We start from the raw sequence: 19,224 nt of genomic DNA, 5'->3' as shown, positions 1-19,224 counted from the left end.
GGGAACAACCAGTAGAGGTAAAGACACGCAAAGAGAAAGAGGACTTGGGGTTGTCAGGGGCTGGGTGAGGAGGGAGGGGAGTGCATGCTCTGGATCCAAGGTTTCACTTTGAGGAAAGAAATAGTGTGAAACTAGATGGTAGTGTTGGTCGCACAACATTGTGAATGCCCCTAATGCTCCTGAATTGCACAATTTAAAAGGGGAAAAGTCTACATTTTATTACATGAAACTCTAAAAAGAAAAATAAATGATGTCATAAATGATGTGAAACAAGCAAAGGAAACTAAAGAAAATGAAACAAAAACATCTCCAGCGGAAGGGACGTCAAGTTTGTGGGGGGACTGACGGTGGAATTTTGGAGAACATTTTGGAGAAGAAGGTGTGGGTGGGTGCAGAGGGGGCTCTACCCCAGGTGGTGGTGATGCCTGAACTGTTTCTCCGTTGCCCAGCAGTCCAGCTGCAGACGCAGGTTCAGGAGGAGCTGCAGGAGCGGCAGGAGGGAGCTCGAGGTCTCCTGCTGGATCCAGTTCGTCCCATTTTTGGTCTCTGACATCTTCCCCTGCCCCTGCCTCCTCTGTAACTATTGGAAGTGGAGAGAGTTTTAAGTCTTGTGGAAGATCTCATGCTGTGAGAGAGGAAAAATTTACGCACCTGCCTCCCTTTCCATGTGCCTCTACAAGGACAGAAATCTTCCCAGAGCTTTCCAGACAGCTCCCACCCAGAAAGTGCCCACAGGATGTATTCTGTGACTGAATTTTTCCAGACAGGTGTTCTGAGGCCATTCTCTTTTCTGGTCCCAACAGTAGCCTCTAGGGACACCTCCCTGTGTGGCCCAGCCTTCGCCCCACCCTCACCTGCACACATACACCAGCCCTGCATTTTTGTCCTTTGGTCTCTGCTTCGGGGGCTCCTGGTCCTCCACCTGACTTGCAGCGAGGTGGGCACGGTGCTCCAGGTCAGACCAGGGTGTGCTGAGCTACCCGTCAGCCCCGGGTAGGTCCCTGGGAGAGCCCTGGGTGATGTCTGGGTCAGAGGCCTGCCCCACTGATTTGTGGGCCATGGTGGTGGGGACCCCTCCATATCCAGACCCACCAGGAGTCTGCGCTGGCCCTCAGAAGAGTGACACACCAGTCCTTCACTTGGGGAGGGGGCGTTGGTGTTCTTATTCATCAGCTTCTTTTCAACATGTGGTATCTGGCTCTGCAATGATAGTGACCAGCAGCTGACCCAGCATGGAAGTCTCAGAGTCCTTCCCGTCCAGGAACACTCCTGATTCTGTAGACTCTACCCTCTGCTGCTAGATCAGACCGGAACCTTGTTCAGCTCAGACATCCGGGAGGGAAAATGCATACCCAGAGAGCATGGGCTCCACCTCGGGCGGCAGGACCCTTCCCCGGCTCTCCACATCCCAGCCAGCCAGCTTTGTCCTGGGCTGTCTACGTGACCGGGCCCCCAGGCCTCTGTCCTGCTCTTTCTTGAGGCAGATACCCATCCCCAACATGACTGCTCCACCTCCACCAGGCAGGATGGGGCCGTGTGGCTACCTGGATGGGATCTGAGTGGTGGCCCAGCCTGGGGGGGCCTGCCCTGGGCCTCTCTGTGTTACCTTTGGGTCTCTCTGGCCAAAAGGCCAGAGGCGCCTTGGGTGAGACCTGACCCAGTGCCGGCAGCGTTGGTAGAGACCCTCGCTGAGGGCTTTCCGGGGCCTGTGGCCTCAGGATAATGGGATGCAGCAGAACATGCCTCTGTCTCCAACCAGGTGAGCTGAGTAGGGACTTCTCTACAGAGCGGGTGCCTGGTGACTTCGGTTCCAAATTCTGTTGGGCTCTATTGCCAGGGAAGTGAGGTCACTTCCTGGGGTCCACTTCTCCAAGCTTCCTCCTGACACAAAGCTCCTCAAGGGCCTTTCTGGGCTTCCAATCTCTCATTTCTCACTCCATGCCATGTCCACACACAGTGACACCAACTCAGCCCCCCCATAGCCCTGGGGAGTCCTGGATGCAACCAGTGCTGCAGCTCTGAAGACACAGCTGGGTTCAGACCTGGCTCCCCCTACTCAGCAGTGTTATCATCCTGGACAAACCACGTGCCTCTCAGGGTCTCCCCAGTCCCCCGTCAGCACAATGAGGATCATTCTGGCCCCTGCTTCCTAGAGAAGCCATCCTGTCTCTAGACCTAGAAACACCTATTGCTTCTGTCACCCCCACGGGCTGGCATCACAGGGAGATCGTGCACAGACTCAGCAAAGGAAGGAACCCACAGAGGGCTGGCGGAGTGCAAAGCACACCCCACACAGGCCGGGGTCTGCCCTGGGGTCTGGAGAAAGTCACTTTCCTTGCTGCTTGCATCCCCGCTCACAGTCGTGAGACTGAAATTAAATACAACTCTGACATCGTCCGCTCTGGCATACAACCTCCTAGGTCATTCTGTCATGTTGACATACAGGCCCAGTGTCCCATCTCGGCCTCTGTGGTGGGCTGCCCCACAATGGCTTCCTATTTTTTGCCTTCTGTTCCCACACCCTTGTGGGATCCCCACACCCTCCCCTGGAGGGTGGATCGACTTTGGGACCAGGTTCTGACACATAGACTGACTTGTGAAAATGTATGTGAGTTCCACTCATTACCAGCTCCAGTGTTCCTTCTCTCTGTCTCTGTCTCTCAGTGCCTCTCTGAGTTGTCTCTCTCTCTGTTTCTCTGTCTCCCCCTGCTTCTCTGTGTTTCAGTCTGTCTGTCTCTTTTCCTGTATGTATGTGTGTATATATTTATGTGTATATGTGTGTATTTATGTGTGTGTATTGTACGGGTCCAGGGCAGGTCACTTCTGAAAATCCCTTGACGACATATTGATTATTTTGAATTCATGTTACTGAAGAAACATTATCTTTGAAAATTGTGCAAGCACTTTGGTGGGATCTTCTCTAAGGCTCAGCACTGCTAGGGAAGGGATGCACCTGTGGCACTTTGATGCATCCTACACCTTGTTCTGCCGGAGAGGAGCGTCCATTTGCTCTTCCTTCCAGGGTACCTCCTGGGGCCTCTGCCTGCTCACGTTGTCACCAGGGCTGGTTGTCACTGGGCTAAAGACCTGCCAGGGTGATGGTGGCCAATGCTGTCTCTGCAGTCTGTCTGTCTGCCTGTGTCCTCACCTGAGAGGTCAAGCATCTCCAGTACAAACCGGCCACCTGCACTGCCTCTCGTTGGAACTGACTCTGTGTGTTTTGTTTCTTTTCAGAACACTGGGCTTCAAGAGCTTTTTGGACCACAGGGATGTGAAGCTTTTTTCCGATCTTGGGTCATGAGGAAGGGTTTTTCCAGGCTGTGGTTTGTCTTTCCAGCTGTCTTTCTTGGCCTTTGTTTTCTGCTTTTGTTTGGATTTATTTTGCCACAAGAAGAGCTAAGCATCTCCCTTCTGGCTCTGGTTTCACAGTTAGAACAGCAGTGCCTACCCCGAGATTATACACAGAGTTACTAAAAGGGCTTCATTTGGTACGTCTCATCTTTAATCCATCTGGACTTTCCTCTCAAAATACAAAAATGCTAATTCACGTGAAAACAAAAAAAAAATAATTCACCCGTCCCTACTTAAGATATGTGGGCAGACAAACCAAAAAAAAGCCACCTTTTATACGATTTCATTGATAGGGAACCTCCAGGATAGGTAAAGACATAGAGAGAGAAAGGGGATTAGGGCTTGTCATGGGCTGGGGGAGGTAAGACGTGGGGTGCTCTTTGTATACAAGCTTTTACTTTGAGGAAGGAAATAGTCTGAAACAAGTGGTGCTGGTCTCACAGCACTGTGAATGCAATTAATGCTCCTTAAAATTGCACAATTTAAAATGGGAAAAGGCTAAACTTTATTCTTATATACTTAAAACAAAAATAGAATATAGTATAATAGAAAAGAAAAAATCTGACTCCATAGAAGATCTGTCCTTTTGGCTTTAACCCTTTGCCCTCTTTTCTAGGCTTAGTTTTACTAGCTCTGCACCTTTTGTAAAACAATGTTGCCTTTAGCCTTAAATATACAGAAGAGCCTACTTTCAAGGCTTTGATTTTTTAAGGATATTAACACTTTTGCACTTATATAAAGACAACAGGTTGTAGAATAGAAAACTACTTTTGTTTTGTTAGGGGATTTACAGAGGCACTATGACCTGGTCTACGTAAACAGCTGTAAACCAAGATAATGGCGGACTAATATCTTGGAGAACCATCTTCCCCATGTCAACTTCAGGCTCCTTTTCTACTAAAAAGGGGAGGGGCTGTGGTTGGTTGTTTCAAACTTGTTGGTGTAGGAATTCTTTGTTCTTGGAATCCTTTGCAGCTGTCCACGTGGGTCAGATCATGGTGTTCCTGCAAAACATGCAACAAAACAAACTTTTTCTATTCTGCAACTTGTTATCTTTATAGGAGTGCAAAGTGTTAATATCCTTAAAGCTCAGACTTTTGAGAATAGGCTCTCCTGTTTATTTCAGGCTAAAGGCAACACTGTTTTACAAAAAGTGCAGAGCTTGCAAGTCTAAGCCTAGATAACACGGCAGAGGGTTAAAGGAAAAGGAACAGATCCAATATGGAGTCAGATTTGTTCTTCTCTATTACAGTGACTTTTGGTGAGAGCTAAGTGGATGATTCCTGGGTGGGTCCTCCACTGTCCCAGGCTGGATTTCAGGCAGGATCCCTGCCAGACTCACCATGATTTTGGACCTAATCTACCACAGAGAAACTGAAAATTATTGGATTAAAATTACCTTTCAAAATCCCTTCAATTGCCTGTAAACTATACCACAGCAGGGGATGTCTCATTGGCCAGTCAACTGCCAGTCTCCCCTGATGCAAGGGACAAGTGTTGCGGCAAGATCCATGGTGGCCTGGCCAGTGCACCTTCCTACTTTGCTCTAAAGCTTTGGCTTCCTCACTTTGACACTTTAAAAGCTCCCTTCCCTCTTCCCTCTGGCCTGGTGTGAATGAACAAGTTCCCTGCACCCACCTGTGCTGAGTCCATGCCATGCACAAAGCCCCATGCACACAGCCCACCATCTGATGTCTAACCCTGGGATTAAGTGCATACTCTGAACTCCCCCACCCCAAAGGTCCGCGTGCCCAGTGCCTCCGCCCTAGGAGTCCAGATCACCATCAGGACCATCAACCACCGAAAGCCCAAGGCCAGTGGCTGGCAGTCTGGGATCAACCTGACCCATCAGGTCAGTTCAGGCACAGGCTGCGGGGATCAGGGTGCCAAGGCAGGAATTGGAACCACCTTCATCCCAGCCTGCCTCACCCTGTAGCCTCAGACATTAACTCTGAAGGTGCACACTAGGCTCGATCCCCCACTGGTGGCAGTAGTCATCATTACTGGAGCACGGATTTCCCCACCCCAACCACAGGGTGAAGGGTGAGTGAGTGAGCTCAGGGTAGGGGTGCACTCAGATTTAAGGGGATCCCATGGTGTGGGGGTACAGGTTGAGAGGTGTGGGGCCCGATCAGAGTGGAAATGACCTGGCTGAGAGGTGAGGGGGATAATTTCAGGATGTTGGGTGTCCTGTGCTGAGGCATGAGGGGTAAGCTTGTGGGTGTAGGGGCCATAGGTTAGGACCTAGCAGGATGGAGTGTCAGGGCAGGGACCATGGTGTGAGGAGAAGGAGCCCTGTCTTCAAGGTCTGGTGGGAGACTGGGCCTGGCCAGTGGTGGGAGGGTAGTAACAGGGAGGGGAAGTTGAGCAGGGAAAGTGGGGCTGGGTGGGTGAGGCCTGGCCTAGGGCAGTCGTGGTTCTAGTTCAATGCCAGGACCCAGTCGGTGGCTGGGTGAAGGCTCTGGGGATGGAGACCCGGCGGGACAAGCAGGAGGGGCCCCACCTGGCTCCTCCAGGCCCCAGCGGCCAGGGCCGGTAAAGCAGGAGACCCACCCGAGCAGTTTGCGCTGCGGGCGGGAGGAGGAGGGGCGCACACGCGCAGACGGACAGACGCGCGGACGCCGGAACCCACCCAGAACGCGTGGAAGCTGGCGGCAGCCGGTTGCTCCTGGACCAGCTCCTGGAAGAGGAACACGGCCTGGGGCCTGGGCCGCCGCTTGCCCGCGGCTCGGCTGCCGCTGCCGGACAGTTAAGAGGGCGCTGGTGGGGGCGCGCTGCTCGGGGAGCCGGCGGGGGACGCCTGGGCTGTGCAGCTGAGGAGGCGCCCAGGGAGGGGTGCGGAGGTGAGGTCCCGGCCGCGCGTCCCGTTAGGACCCTGAGGCGGGTCCCAGCCACCGCTGTGGTTCGTGGTAACCCCGGTATTAGTAGTTCCTGAACACCGTGTTTTTGCCGCCGCTTATGCACGGGTTTAGGAGAGCAGGTACAGCCCCGGGAGTTGGGAGGGCACCGGACGGTTCCAGAGCATCTCCGACTGGCCCTCAGACGATGGCCTGCTCCTGGCAGGCGGGTGCGGTGCGGTCGCGGGGCCTCGGATGGAATGGGGGCTGCCCCATGAGAGCCCCTGGATTTGCTCCCATCTTACCTGCGGCCTGACCTTGGGGGCGGCCTCTAAAGACCCAGGTTAGTGGGACTCAGGTTACAGGTCATTCTGCTCCTGGGAGATGGGCTCGGTGCGATGAGTGTGCTGGGATGGCTGCAGCAGCAGCGGGAAATTGTTGCAACCCCCGCGCTCTCACAGGGCAGCCCCAATCCCGCCATCGCAGCTGCCGCCTTTCCCTGACAGCACAGCACCCGCCTTCCAGGAGCAGGCTGACCTGTAACCTGAGTTCCACGAACCTGAGACAGCAGAGGCCAAGCTCAGGCCATGCGCTGGGGAGTTTGAAGCAAATCCAAGGGCTCCCATGGGCAGACCCCATAACCCGCCACTGCCTTCAACCACACCGTGCCCTCCTCCCGAGAGCAGGCTGACCTGCAGACCGTGCCTGGAGCAGCAGAGGCCGAGCCCTGGACAGGCCATGGGGGAGATGGGGGCAAGTCTACCAGCTTGCCAGGTCGCTGCCCATCTCCCTGCCACTGCCCCAGGTTCGTGGATCAGTTGTTTTCAAGTCAGTGGTTTCCTGAGATGCAGGCGTGGTGCAGTCAGGTGGCGGGGGCTGCAGGGAGGGGTGCTGCCCCAAGGGGAGCAGGTGGACTTGCTCCCATCTCCCCTAGGGCCAGACCTGGGGACGGCCTCTGCTGCCCCAGGTTTGCAGGACGCATGTCATGTCAGCCTGTCCCTGGGAGGAAAGCTCAGTGTACTCGGGGCAGCCTCAGTGGCTGACAAGGATTTTAGAAGTGGGCTCTAGCCCAGCATAACTAACTCTCCTTTCTTCTCCTGCTTCCTCAGTTGGTGGCTGTATCAGCTTTTTCATTATAGGTTATTGCTAGATAATGAACATAGGTTTCTGTGCTATATAGAAGAAACTTAATTTAAAATCTCTTTTTATATATAGTGGCTGACATTTGTAAATCTCGAACTCCCAAATTTATCCCTTCCTATCCCCTTTCCCTGGTAACCTTGATTGTTTACTAAGTCTGCAAGTCTGTTTCTGTTCTGTAGATGAGTTCACAGTGTCTTTTTCTCTCTTTTTTTACATTGCACATATGAGTGGTATCATTTGGTATTTTTCTGTTTCTGGCTGCTTTCACTTAGAATGACGATCTCTAGCTCCATCCATGTTGCTGCAAATGGTTTTATTTTGTCCTATTCATGGTAGAGTAGTATTCCAGTGTATAAATATGCCACAACTTCTTTATCCAGTCATCTGTTGCTACATTTAGCTTTCCTCCATGTCTCGGCTCTTGTATACAGTGGTGCTGTGAATACTGGTGTGCAGGTATCTTTTCACATTGGAGTTCTTTCCAGTTATATACCCAGATGTGGGATTGCTGGGTCATAGGGTAAGTCTACTTTTAGTTTTTTCAGGGATTTCCATGCTTTCCATAATGACTACACCAAACTAGATTCCCACCAGCAGTGTAAGAGGGTACCCTTCACTCTACAGCCTCTCTAGCATTTATCATTCATGAACTTTTGAGCGATGGCCATTCTGAATGATGGGAGCTGATACTTAATTATAGTTTTGATTTGAATTTCTCAGTTTATTAGTGATATCGAGCATTCTTTCATGTGCCTATTGGCCATTTGTGTCTTCATTGGAGAAATGCTTGTTTAGGTCTTCTGCCTATTTTAAGATTGAGTTGTTTGTTTTTTTGTTATTAAGTTGTATGAGCTGTTATATATATTCTGAAAATTAAGCCTCTGTTAGTCGTATCATTTGCAAATATTTTCTCCCATTCGTAGGTTGTTGTTTCCTTTTGTTTTACTTATGGTTGTCTTTGCTGTGAAGAAATTTATGAGTTTAATTATGTACCTTTTGTTTATTTTTTCTCTTATTTCCATTGCCTGGGTAGATTACCCTAGGAGAATGTTGCTAAGATTTATGTCAGATAATGTTTTGCCTATGTTTTTTTAGGAGATTTATCATGTCTTGTCCATCTGCATCTTAAGCCTGTACTCAACATCTGTGCTTCAGTTTTGAATTTTGAGCTTCTTAGAGAAAACCTACTCTTAGCTCATACGTCAGATTCAACATGTCTAAAGCTGATTTCATAATCTTTTTTCTTGCAGCGTCTCCACTTATTCAGTGGGATAATCATTCTTTCGGTCTTGAATACACAAAGGCTTGGAGTGGTCTTTGATTTATCTTTCTCTCACCACCCTCCACATTTTGTCAGCTTCTTGAACTGTATGTTTTTGGTTTCAAGTGTCTATTCTGATTGCTGAAACTCTGATGAAGAGCTTTCATCCCTGATACATGAATTTTTCCTTCTGCTGAATTCTTGGATATTCTCTCCCCCCCTTTCAGTCAACCTACAGTTTTGGTGCTCCCACATCTACAGTCAAGTCAAAGACTTAACACAACCAGATCTCAGCCAGGGAGTCTCGACCCTTCATCATTTTGGACTTACCTTATTTGTTCCAATCATTATGTAACTTAGCCTCCTAGGGTAACCTGTGCCTTATTAAAAACCAGGAGTCACCAGCCTTTTCCTATCCAGTCCTCAGTTAAAACAGCTTAGAATTGCCCTGAGAACTAGTTGGAGCCCCATCCCCTTCATAGAGTCTTCCCTAGTTATTCCAAATACTTCTAGCTCCTCTTTGTATTCCTGTACTGTTTATGATCAGTAGTCTGTAATCTTGGATTTGAGTACTGACTTGGTACCATTCCTGGGTGGTTTCCAATGTGTCTCCTCACTTAGCTGGTAACTGGAGAAGACTCACTTGTTCAGCCTCCTTTATACCCCTCACCCTGCTTAGCATCGGGCAATAACAGGCATCCAGGCAGTGCTTACCTTCTTTATTTATTCGCAGTGGTGGTGGTGTGGATTATAGCTAATAACTATTAATTCAGTGTTGCAATTAAAAAAGAAAGCCAAGAAAATCCATAAAACTTTATCTCCATGTTCAGTTTAGTGCTTTACCTCAATAGTTTTCTTAAGACTGTGTTTACATTCACATAGTGTTCAGTGCTTGTACAGTTCCCTGAGGCAAGCAGGTGAGATGTCATTATGTTTGACTTTCATGTTACATTTCATATTGGATATATTTGTGCAATGACAAAACCTTCTTTTATAAGTAAACAGCCGGAAGCCCAGAGAGACTAAGAGCCTAACCCAGGGTCACCTGGTTAGTGTTTGGCACAGGCCAGGACCGCAGTTCACATCTTCCAGCTGATCCTCTTCCAGTGCCTTTTCATTCCACTGCTGGGAAATGTAGCCCCATCAGCCAAACGGCCAAGTCACATTGCTGCCCCTTTACCTGCCAGTGATGGCAGTGCTTCAAAAAGTGGCAAAGGAAAGGTCAGAAATAGGAGTGATAAAAGACATGGAAGTGCTGGAAATGGATCCTCAACCTCCTCCTCCCTACTTGAGCGCCACACAAGTGTCCCACTCTGACAGTGCTGTTCATTGTTTATAACATAGCCTTAAAATCAGACTGATCTTTTATAGGGCATGCTTTTATCCTGGTCCCTTTCCTACTAGTAGTCACCGTCATGGGCAGAAAGTGCCTGGCTGTGCTCTGTTTGTCACGTAGGTGGGAGGGAAAGTGGGAGAGGGAGTTGGTTGAACTGAAGCCGAGCTTTTTACAGCTCTGTTTTTCTAGGACCAGAGCAGTTCCACTCTTGCTTTCATCACCTCTCCACCTCCGAGTCCCAGCCACCCATTCCTGCCTGCTTCCCCACATGCCACATCCTGGGGGAGGACAGAGTGTTGGGCAATGCCCCCTCCGCCCTCTGCTCTGGGAGGTGCAGGAGTCTGCATTAACTTTTGAGCTGTTTTGGTAATTGGGCTTTTCCAGCTTTTCTAGACATCTCCTTTCCAGCTCTGAGAAATTGGAGATGTAACTTAACCATACATGGACTATACTAATGTATTCAGTGACATTAGTGTCATGTTGTCTATAATTGTGTTCTGTGACTGGATAGGAGGTTTTTTATCTCACAGGATGCTTCACATCTAATTCTAAAGTCCTAGAGGCTTGCAGGTGTAATCCAAGTTCTTACATGTCTGTAAGGTAGACATGAACATTATTTGATAATATGACCATATGTTCATAGATTACGGTTAGTCCACCGGCTCTGTATCTAATGAAAGTTTAAATACCAAACGCTTGAAGACAATTTGCGGGCCATGTCTTTTTGCCTGTAAGTAGTTGCAAAAACTGAAATCACAACTCTACCACAAGCCACAGTTTTTCCCAGTAGAGAAAGCCCTCTAATTTTACAACCTCTAAGTAATGCAGTGGTCCTTTGAGTGAGATGAGGGATGCCAGAGTATTTTTTGGGACACTAGTGTGGCATGACAAGTATTCTGGGACTGGTTACAGTTGAATCTCTACTTCCTATATCCTGGACTGATTACAGAGGCAATGTTAGTGCGGTAACTATCTTGTGAATGCAAGTGTAGCTAGGAAGACAACAGAGAAAATAGAAGGGATATAAAGAAATGGAGGGACTTCATAGCAGTACAAATGGTGACTTTGACACCACCAGCTGCTGATGTGAACTTGGCAAGAATTTGTGAGAAGTGGCGGGTGTCATTGCAAGCAGGAGAGTCCTGCAGCTTTTGGGGTGAACAGGCAAAGGGGAGAGCAGATATGGTGGCTATCCAGGGGCTATTTTTGTCCTGAATGTGAAAGTGTCCAGTCCCCTGTTCAATTTTGCAGCCACAACTTCACATGACTCAGGGCATTATTTCCACCAGAATACCATAAAAATATAAACAACCTCTGTTTCCCAAAGTGTTTGTTCTCGATCTGAGATGACTGTCCTGTGCTGGTAGGTAAGTGGGCGATGGGGCCTATTACATCACCCCCTCTCACTAGAAGTCTACCTCGCTGCTTTTCAACCTACTCCTAGAGGTGCTGTCATTCTGTTACACCTAGGCCTGTAAGACCGTCTTGCCTGAATCCTCACGTGAAGAGGGATGGTTATGTGCAGTTTTAAAAAATTGCTTGGGTCATGTGGTCCTTTGTTCCTTCCATTGGAAATCACTATTCCAGAGCAAATAGTATGCATCTATACAAACTATATTGTTTGTAAGATGTCTTTAGAGGTTTTGCAGTAGGTTTAAATATTTGCTTGGTGATGGCATCTTGATTGATTGAAGGAGGCATCCCTCACTAGGGGCTTTGTGTGCTTTCTGTCTGAGAGTTCCTTTACTGGCAGCAGAGTGTTCGTAGGCAGAGTTAGAAAGTTACCTGATCTGAGAAGCCGAATTTGCCCACAGCTGGGAATTGGCGGAAGAGTCTGTTATGGAAGGAAAGCTTTAGGATTATCTGGTAGCAGAGTTCTGGGATCCAAACCCTGGGAAACCTCAGCTTTTGTAGAGTATGTTCTGTAACAATGGGCTATAGGATAATTTTTACACTTGTTATAGGATGTAGAGTTGGGGAAAGGCTTAAAAGTGCAAGAACCTTAAAAGAGAATCTCCGAATATTTTAAAGAAGACAGTTCTCAGAATGAGAGCTTTTCTGGAAAAGACTAGCTCTTCACTTCACAGGGGAAGCAGGGAGCAGGTGTAACTGCACTTACGGTAACTTCAAAGGTAAACCTTACCCTCCCACTTAGCTGTTTCCTGGTGTAGGTTCATCTCCCACATCTGTAGTTTTAGACCTGATGTGTCATTTTCTGGTACTCCATTCTGCTTCTTAGTGAGAGACTGACCCAAAGTCACATAGCAATTGAAAAATTGCGCAAAGGACTTTATTGTTAAAAATGTAGACGTGTGGCAGGGTGCTGCATTTGCAAGTGACTTTCAGTACAGAGACCACTGAAAAGAATGCAGTGTTATTTCTTATTTTATTCCTTTAAGCCTTTGAATAGAAGGTTTTCTTTGCAGAGTGTCTGGAGTACATCAGAACAAGCAGGAACTAAAATAGCTTTAAGAAAGCTCCAGTATAGACGTTGCTTATAGTGTGGTATCTGTCTTATGTTAATTCTTTAAAGCAGGAAGTTGTAACTCTCAATTTCTTAAGCAAATATAAACATTCTTGACCCTTATTGACGTTCTTTGTTGGGTGAAGCTGCTTTTGCTTCCATTCTGAGCATTGAAAGGCCTTCTATGATACTTCTACCACTCCTCAGTATTTTATTTTCCCTCTGTTGTGAACTTGTTTTTAAACTTGAAGCATATATAAATATCACTAACTTGCTACATATGTAGATATTCTGTGTTACATACTCAGAAAGTTTGTGTACATCACACGTATCTACATAATTCCCCCCTTTCCAACTGTGTTCCTGATGAAAGGATGGTGGGAAATGGCATTATGGGGATATGTCTTACAGTACACAGTGTTTCCCCTGTTCCCTCTACCATATCTGGATGTTCTTTCATATTTCAGCTTCTAGACTTACTAGCTCTTTTTCTTAAGCCAGGTGTATCTCATCCCCCTGCGCACACACACATGTGTACACACACACACACACACACATTCTACTGTAGGGAGTAGTGTGCACCATCCAATTCTCCCACTCCAGCTCTGGACCCACACACTGGAGGCAGTGTCTTGCACGAATTAATTTGTAAGTTGCTTTTTAAAACTCGAGTGGTCAGGAAATAGGACTGATATCCACACCTAGTAGGCAGGCCCTCAAGGACAACTTCTATGGTTAATGCCAGGTTATCTTAATGTTTGAGTACCTGGGTTTCATGTCTTCCTGTGCCACCTGTGTGACCCATGATTCCCACATTTCTGTCTCCTGCTAGAATTTTTCTCTCCAACTCTGGACTCTTACAATCTTCTGCTGATTTGACATCTTCACTTGAAACTCTGATATCTTAAAAGCAACATGTGTAAAAACTGAGCTCTTTGTTCTCCTACACCCCAAACTGGTTCTTCCTGCAACCTCCCCCATTCAGTTAGTGGAAACTTAATCCATCCAGCTGCTTGGGTCAAAAAACTTGGAGTTATTCTGACTTTCACTGACATACCACATGAATTCTGTCAATAGATCTGGTTTAACACTGCCTTTAAAACATATCCAGAACCCAGCCACTTCTCACCATGGTTCCTGCCTCCACTGCTGCTTCCCTACCCTGAGCCACTGTCCTCTCCTCCTGCACAGCCCTTCTCAGAGGCTTCCCTCCTTTCATCTCTGACCCGTTTCGACTATTCTCACCTGGCAGTCAAGTGAGCCTCGATAACCTAAGTTAGATTGTGTCGTCCTTCTGCAGTGCCTCCCCATTTCACTCTGGGTAAAAGCCACAGTCCTTACAACGTCCTCCAAGGCCATACAGGATCTGCACTGACCCTTCTCTGCAGCTCCAGCCGTGCCCCCATTCTGGAACATGCGAAGTGCACGCTGGGCTCGGTGATGGTTATTCCGTCCACCTGGGACTTCTCACCTCCAAGTCTTAGTTCTAACCTCAGTCCTCAGTGTGGCCTGCTCTGGTATTTAATACAACATCACCCTCATCCCATACCCTAAACTCTCTTTACCTTGCCCTTTTTTGATTTTTCCATGGTTCCTCTTTCCTAACATGCCACCTCCTCTGCTGCTCTGTTGTGTGAATTGTCATCTCCACCCCCATCCCAGCTAGACTCCAACAAAGCTCCGTGAGGACAGGACTTTTGTATTGTTTATTTATCTATTCCAACTGCCTAGACTAGTCCTGGGTACATAGTAGGCAATCAAAAATTATTTGCTGAATAAATTAAAAGACTATTTTAAAAATGAATCATCCTTTCAGGAATGGGTGAGGATAGGAAGCTGCATCAAGGACAATGGTGCAGTAAATAATGATATTTGCCTGTTGTTCTTTGTGTGATTTATATATGTGTTTTAGTCTTAATTTTGTATCCCAGTTTCTTAATTTAATATCTGTATTAAGTTGTAATTTACAGGCCATGAAATTCACACATTATAATTGTACAAGTCAGCCATTTTAGCTATTTCTAGATTTGTGCAACTTTGTCCTCACAAAGTCCCCTTGTGTCCGTCCATATGCAGTTTGCCCCCCCTCAGTGGCACCCTGATTTTATTTCTTTTTTTTTTTTGGCAATCACATCTCAAACGGATAATTTACACAGCAGTACTAATATAGCTTTGCACTTTTTGAAATGACACACTTAAATATGAAATTAGCGGTCATTGCTGAATGTAGGTAGCAGTATCAGACATTGGTGAGAAGAATGGACCTGAGTGTCAGACTGGCTGCAGTCTTACCCAGCTCCACCATTTACCAAGTTACCCAAATTATTTTCTGCCTCAAGCTCTTTATCTGTTATATGGGGGTAATAATAGCAGCTTACAGAGTTGTTGTGAGGATTAAGCAAACAGGGAAACAAAATTTAGTATAGTGGCCTGCTTATGTTATTACCTAAGAAATGGGCTTATGTTATTACCTAAGAAATAGCCTTGCAGGTAGAGGGCAAAATTCAAATCAGTTTCTAAAGTATATGTAAAATATAATCCAGTTCCTGCCTGGTTTGTAAACACTTATGCCTACTGAAGAATTTAAAAGCAGGCTAATTTCCAACAGAAAAGATCATTTCTCAGCATTTCTTTCAAAGAGAGCTGCAAAATCACTTTTACTAACTAAATGTTCCATGCCCAACTCTGACAGAAATTTGACAACAGGGACGTAATTATCTACATTTTTGTTAAAATGATGCTGACCATCAGGAAGTGTTCTCAATTATATTTTAGCCTTTATGTTGAGAAATACTGTGAGACTTCTTCTAAATTAATGGGTGGGGGCATTCATTGTAGCTCTTGTAGCCTGATAAGCCTGCACTAAATTATCTTTTTTAAACTTTTAATTAAAGTAATAAATTAATTTTTTGCTGGGGGGTGGTAATTAGGTTTTTATTTATTTATTTTATTTTTAGAAGAATTACTGGAGATTGAACCCAGGCCCTTGTGCATGCTAAGAACATGATCTTTCACTTGAGCTATACCCTCCCCCCTAAATTATCTTTAATAAGGTCTTTTTCTCTGTTTTGTTACTTTATGTACAGAAGCACAAAGCAGGGTCATCAGAAGCCTCTCAATCACAAAGATGATAGTAGTGAAAAACATTGCGCAGTGACAGTGAATCCTTGGCATATGAAGAAAGATTGTAAAGTCCTGAATGAATTAAGAAGGTATTGTTACCTTAACATACATGTAAGCATGGCTCTCTTACCTTTATTTTTCACTTTATAATGAAAATAATCCCCACCTGTCAAGGTTGCTTTGTTTGATAGAGGGAATATCTAAACCCTTTTCTGCAAGTTTTTTAAATAAGTAAGAGCAGTTAATTTATCAGAAGTGTGAATGGTGCAATCTGGTCTGTGTAGTATGGTAGCCACCAGCCACATGTGGCTATTGTGAATTGAGATGTTCTATAAGTGGAAAATACATAATAGATTTTCAAGACTTTGTACAACAAAAATAATGTAAAATATTATTAATAAGTTTTAAAAGTGTCAATCACACTTTTGAAATGATAGTATATTGGATATTTTGGGATAAATGTAATTATTACTGGAATTAATTTCACTTGTTCCTTTTTATTTTCTAAATGGGATTACTGGAAAATTGTGACTTGCACTATGTTTCTGTTGACAGTGCTGGCTTCTAACTTATTGCAAATAATATGAAAAGAAAACTTTGATTAAAATTTTGTAATTGAGTAGTTGATTTGCATCATATTAGTTTCAGGTGTACAAAACAGAGGCTCAACATTTTTATAGATTATATTCCATTTAAAGTCACCATAAAATAATGGCTATATTTCCCTGTGCTGTATGATACAGCCCTGTAACCTATCCATTTTATACTTAGTATTTTTACCTCTCAATCCCCTAACCCCTTCCTGCCTCCCCTCTTCTCCTTCTCCCCATTGGTAACCACCAGTCTGTTCTGTGTACCTGTGAGTCTATTTCTGTTTTATTATAGTCATTAATTTGTTTTATTTTTTAGATATACATATAAGTTAATACATAGAATATTTGTTTTTCTTTCTCTGACTTATTTCACTTAGCATAATACCCTGTAGGTCCATCCATGTTATTGCAAATGTCATTATTTTATTTTTTAGTGGCTGAACAGTATTCCATTTGTGTGTGTGTTCATGTGTATATATGCGTGTGTATATATATGCATACATGTATATATACATATATATATATATATATATATAATATACCACAACTTCTTTATCCAGTCATCTGTCAGTGAACATTTGGGTTGTTTCAGTGTCTTGGCTATTTTAAATTGTGCTGCTGTGAACATTGGGGTGCATGTGTCTTTTTGAATTAAATTTTTCTCCAAACATATATCCATGAATGGGATTGCTGGATCACACGGAAGTCTATTTTCATTTTTTTATGGAACCTCTTTTCTGTCCTCCATAGAGGCTGCACCAATTTACATTCCCACCAACCGAGTAGGAGGGTTCCTTTTTCTCTTAAAAGGTAAAAAATTCTCTACATTTACCTACTTTCCTTTCAGTTTAGGACACAGTTTGGCAAAAGCAAGATAGAATTTAATAGGAGTAAATACAGTATTTATTTTGAATGTCCATGCATTATGGATAGATATGTTATTGATGAGTTGGTTCCCTATTTTTGTAGGTGCAGATGTTTTTATAGCTTCACAGACATTTCAGTCTTGCAGAGAGAAAAATTTCTTTGTATTTTGCTGAACTTGTCCGGGTGTCTTTATCGGATTTGGTCCAGGCCTGCAGAGGTGAATACACATCCAAACCTGAACCATTTGAATGTCTGCAAGATATTAAGAGTCTAGAACATCAGATCTGGACTGTAACTCTGGTAAATGACATCAGTGACTGGACTCAAGAAAACTCCATTTGAGGGCAAAACCTTTCATAAGCCAAAAAGGCTTTGAAACTGTGGCAAAGCCAGAGACTTTTGTGCGCCACTTATGCCCACAAACCCATGAGGACAACCACAGGCCTTCTGGAGTGCCAAGGAAATTCCATGTGAGGAGTCCAGCACTCACAGGAATCCAACAAGTCCCTGTCTGCCAGAGCACCTTCATTGCTACTGTGCTGTTTTGAGTAAATGTCTTTTCATCAGATTCAAATTGGTTTGTTGTTATTTTTTTGCATAAAAAAACAAATTCTTGTTCCCTGGTGTAAGTAAAAGCCTAACACTTTCTGATTTCTTTTGACAGAGAAAATATGAGCCTGTGGATCTAACCTCATCTGTGATGGTCTGCAGCTGGGAGCAACCAGATCAGTGTCAGTCCCCTTGCAGCCATTGGCTGGGAGCCTGCATGTTCCTTGGAATGGTATTTGAAACATGTCACACTAGCCGTGCCTTTGCTGTGGGCTGGGAGGCGAGTCAGTCAGAATCTGCATTATGGAATGTAAGTTTCAGATCCACAGCTAGGAGATCTTTTTTAATAGCCAGAGAATATAGTCATAAATATATCTATTAATGTATTTATGCAAGAACCTTTTTAAAGATTTTTTTATTATAAAAAGTTACCCCCAAAATTGAAAGTGAAAGAACAGTGGAATTAAAAACCATCTGTACCTTAATTATATATAAAGGATCATAAAATCCTTCTAAACTTTTTTTTGTTCAAATGAAGATATTTTTCCCTTCCAAAAAGGAAAATTATTATTTCACATTTTTTTTGTTTTCTCCTTTTATTATATATTCCATATCAATAAATATAAATCTTTTAAATCCCTTTTAATGGCTGTTTAACAATATATTGAACAGATATGTAAATAGTTCTAGGTTTCAGAAATTTAAAAAATTGTCATTACAATACCACTGCAAAGAATATTTTGGTGTTTCTATTTTTAGTTACTAATTTGGACTAAAAATTAACAAGTTTGCTTTTCTTTATCTAAAACATTGGTTATTTTATAAAGGAACTGTAAGGAATTTAAAAAACTTTTCAGTAATTTCAACAAAGAAATTATCTTTAAGGCAAAAATGTATGATGTATTGCAAATCTATTTTTATTATATCTTCACTTTTACCAGTGTGACATATGTTTGTGTTTGCACAAGTGCTTTAACTACCAGCAACGTAGGAAAAATCTGTATACTAAAAATGTGAAAATATTTTCCTGGTTTGTGTTTTCATTCTCCCAATATAGGTTTTGGATGACAAGCTTGTATTTGCAAAAGTACACCCCCTGTGGGAGGTGTTCTGTACATACGCTGAGATACTGCACATAATATTGCCTCTGAAGCCCAATGATTTGAAAACCCGGTCCTCAGCCTTTGATAACTTCCGCTGTTTGATGAAAGTCCTCCAAGTGGATGAAAGTATCAACAACCGGAACAAGAGTTTTTCATTGCCCTATTTGAGAAGAGCTCCATGAAAGACTTTTATATTCAGGATAGAGATACATTCTTCAATCCAACCACCAGAAACCGCATTGTAAGTCTAAACCGAGTTTAGCTGCTGTCTTGGGGGTGATTTAGAACCTGCTGTTGAATTATCAGTGATTTGGTTTGGTTGGTTTGATTTGGTTTTTAAAAGCTGCCCATAAAAAGGAAAAAAGAGAAAGAAAAGAAATATGCCTACAGATTCCTGTTAGGATAGTAAACAGTGGCTGGTTAGTTACCTTGTATAAGCCACAAGCTCCCTTAGAACATTTTTAGGTTTACTTCATCCTTTCTCAGATCAAGTATCAAGTAAGGGACAGTGTTAAAAAAAATTCAGGATTAACAGGTTTGTGAGCTCCAGGATTTGCAAGGCAGCTTTCCCTCCCCATGGTGTAAGTCAAATGGCAG

At 44.5% G+C, this 19,224-nt stretch overlaps 2 long non-coding RNA genes across 2 annotated transcripts; one reads left to right on the top strand and one right to left on the bottom strand.

Annotated features, from left to right (window-relative positions):
• Positions 1 to 317: 317 nt before the first annotated feature.
• On the bottom strand, positions 318 to 1,772 carry LOC140694695 (uncharacterized). Its single transcript, XR_012070277.1, has 3 exons — positions 1,607 to 1,772; positions 1,093 to 1,200; positions 318 to 580 (listed from the first exon to the last, which is right to left on the bottom strand). It is a non-coding gene; the product is annotated as an uncharacterized lncRNA (long non-coding RNA).
• A 4,221-nt stretch (positions 1,773 to 5,993) lies between these two features.
• Positions 5,994 to 18,857, top strand: LOC140694686 (uncharacterized). Its single transcript, XR_012070263.1, has 5 exons — positions 5,994 to 6,194; positions 15,479 to 15,626; positions 16,859 to 16,918; positions 17,640 to 17,834; positions 18,582 to 18,857. It is a non-coding gene; the product is annotated as an uncharacterized lncRNA (long non-coding RNA).
• The last annotated feature ends 367 nt before the right edge of the window (positions 18,858 to 19,224 follow it).

The sequence above is a fragment of the Vicugna pacos genome, unplaced genomic scaffold, assembly GCF_048564905.1.
Source record: "Vicugna pacos unplaced genomic scaffold, VicPac4 scaffold_102, whole genome shotgun sequence".
In the NCBI taxonomy this organism is placed as follows: Eukaryota; Metazoa; Chordata; class Mammalia; order Artiodactyla; family Camelidae; genus Vicugna; species Vicugna pacos.
Note: the sequence above shows the minus strand (reverse complement) of the source record. Positions and strands in the feature narration are given on the sequence as shown.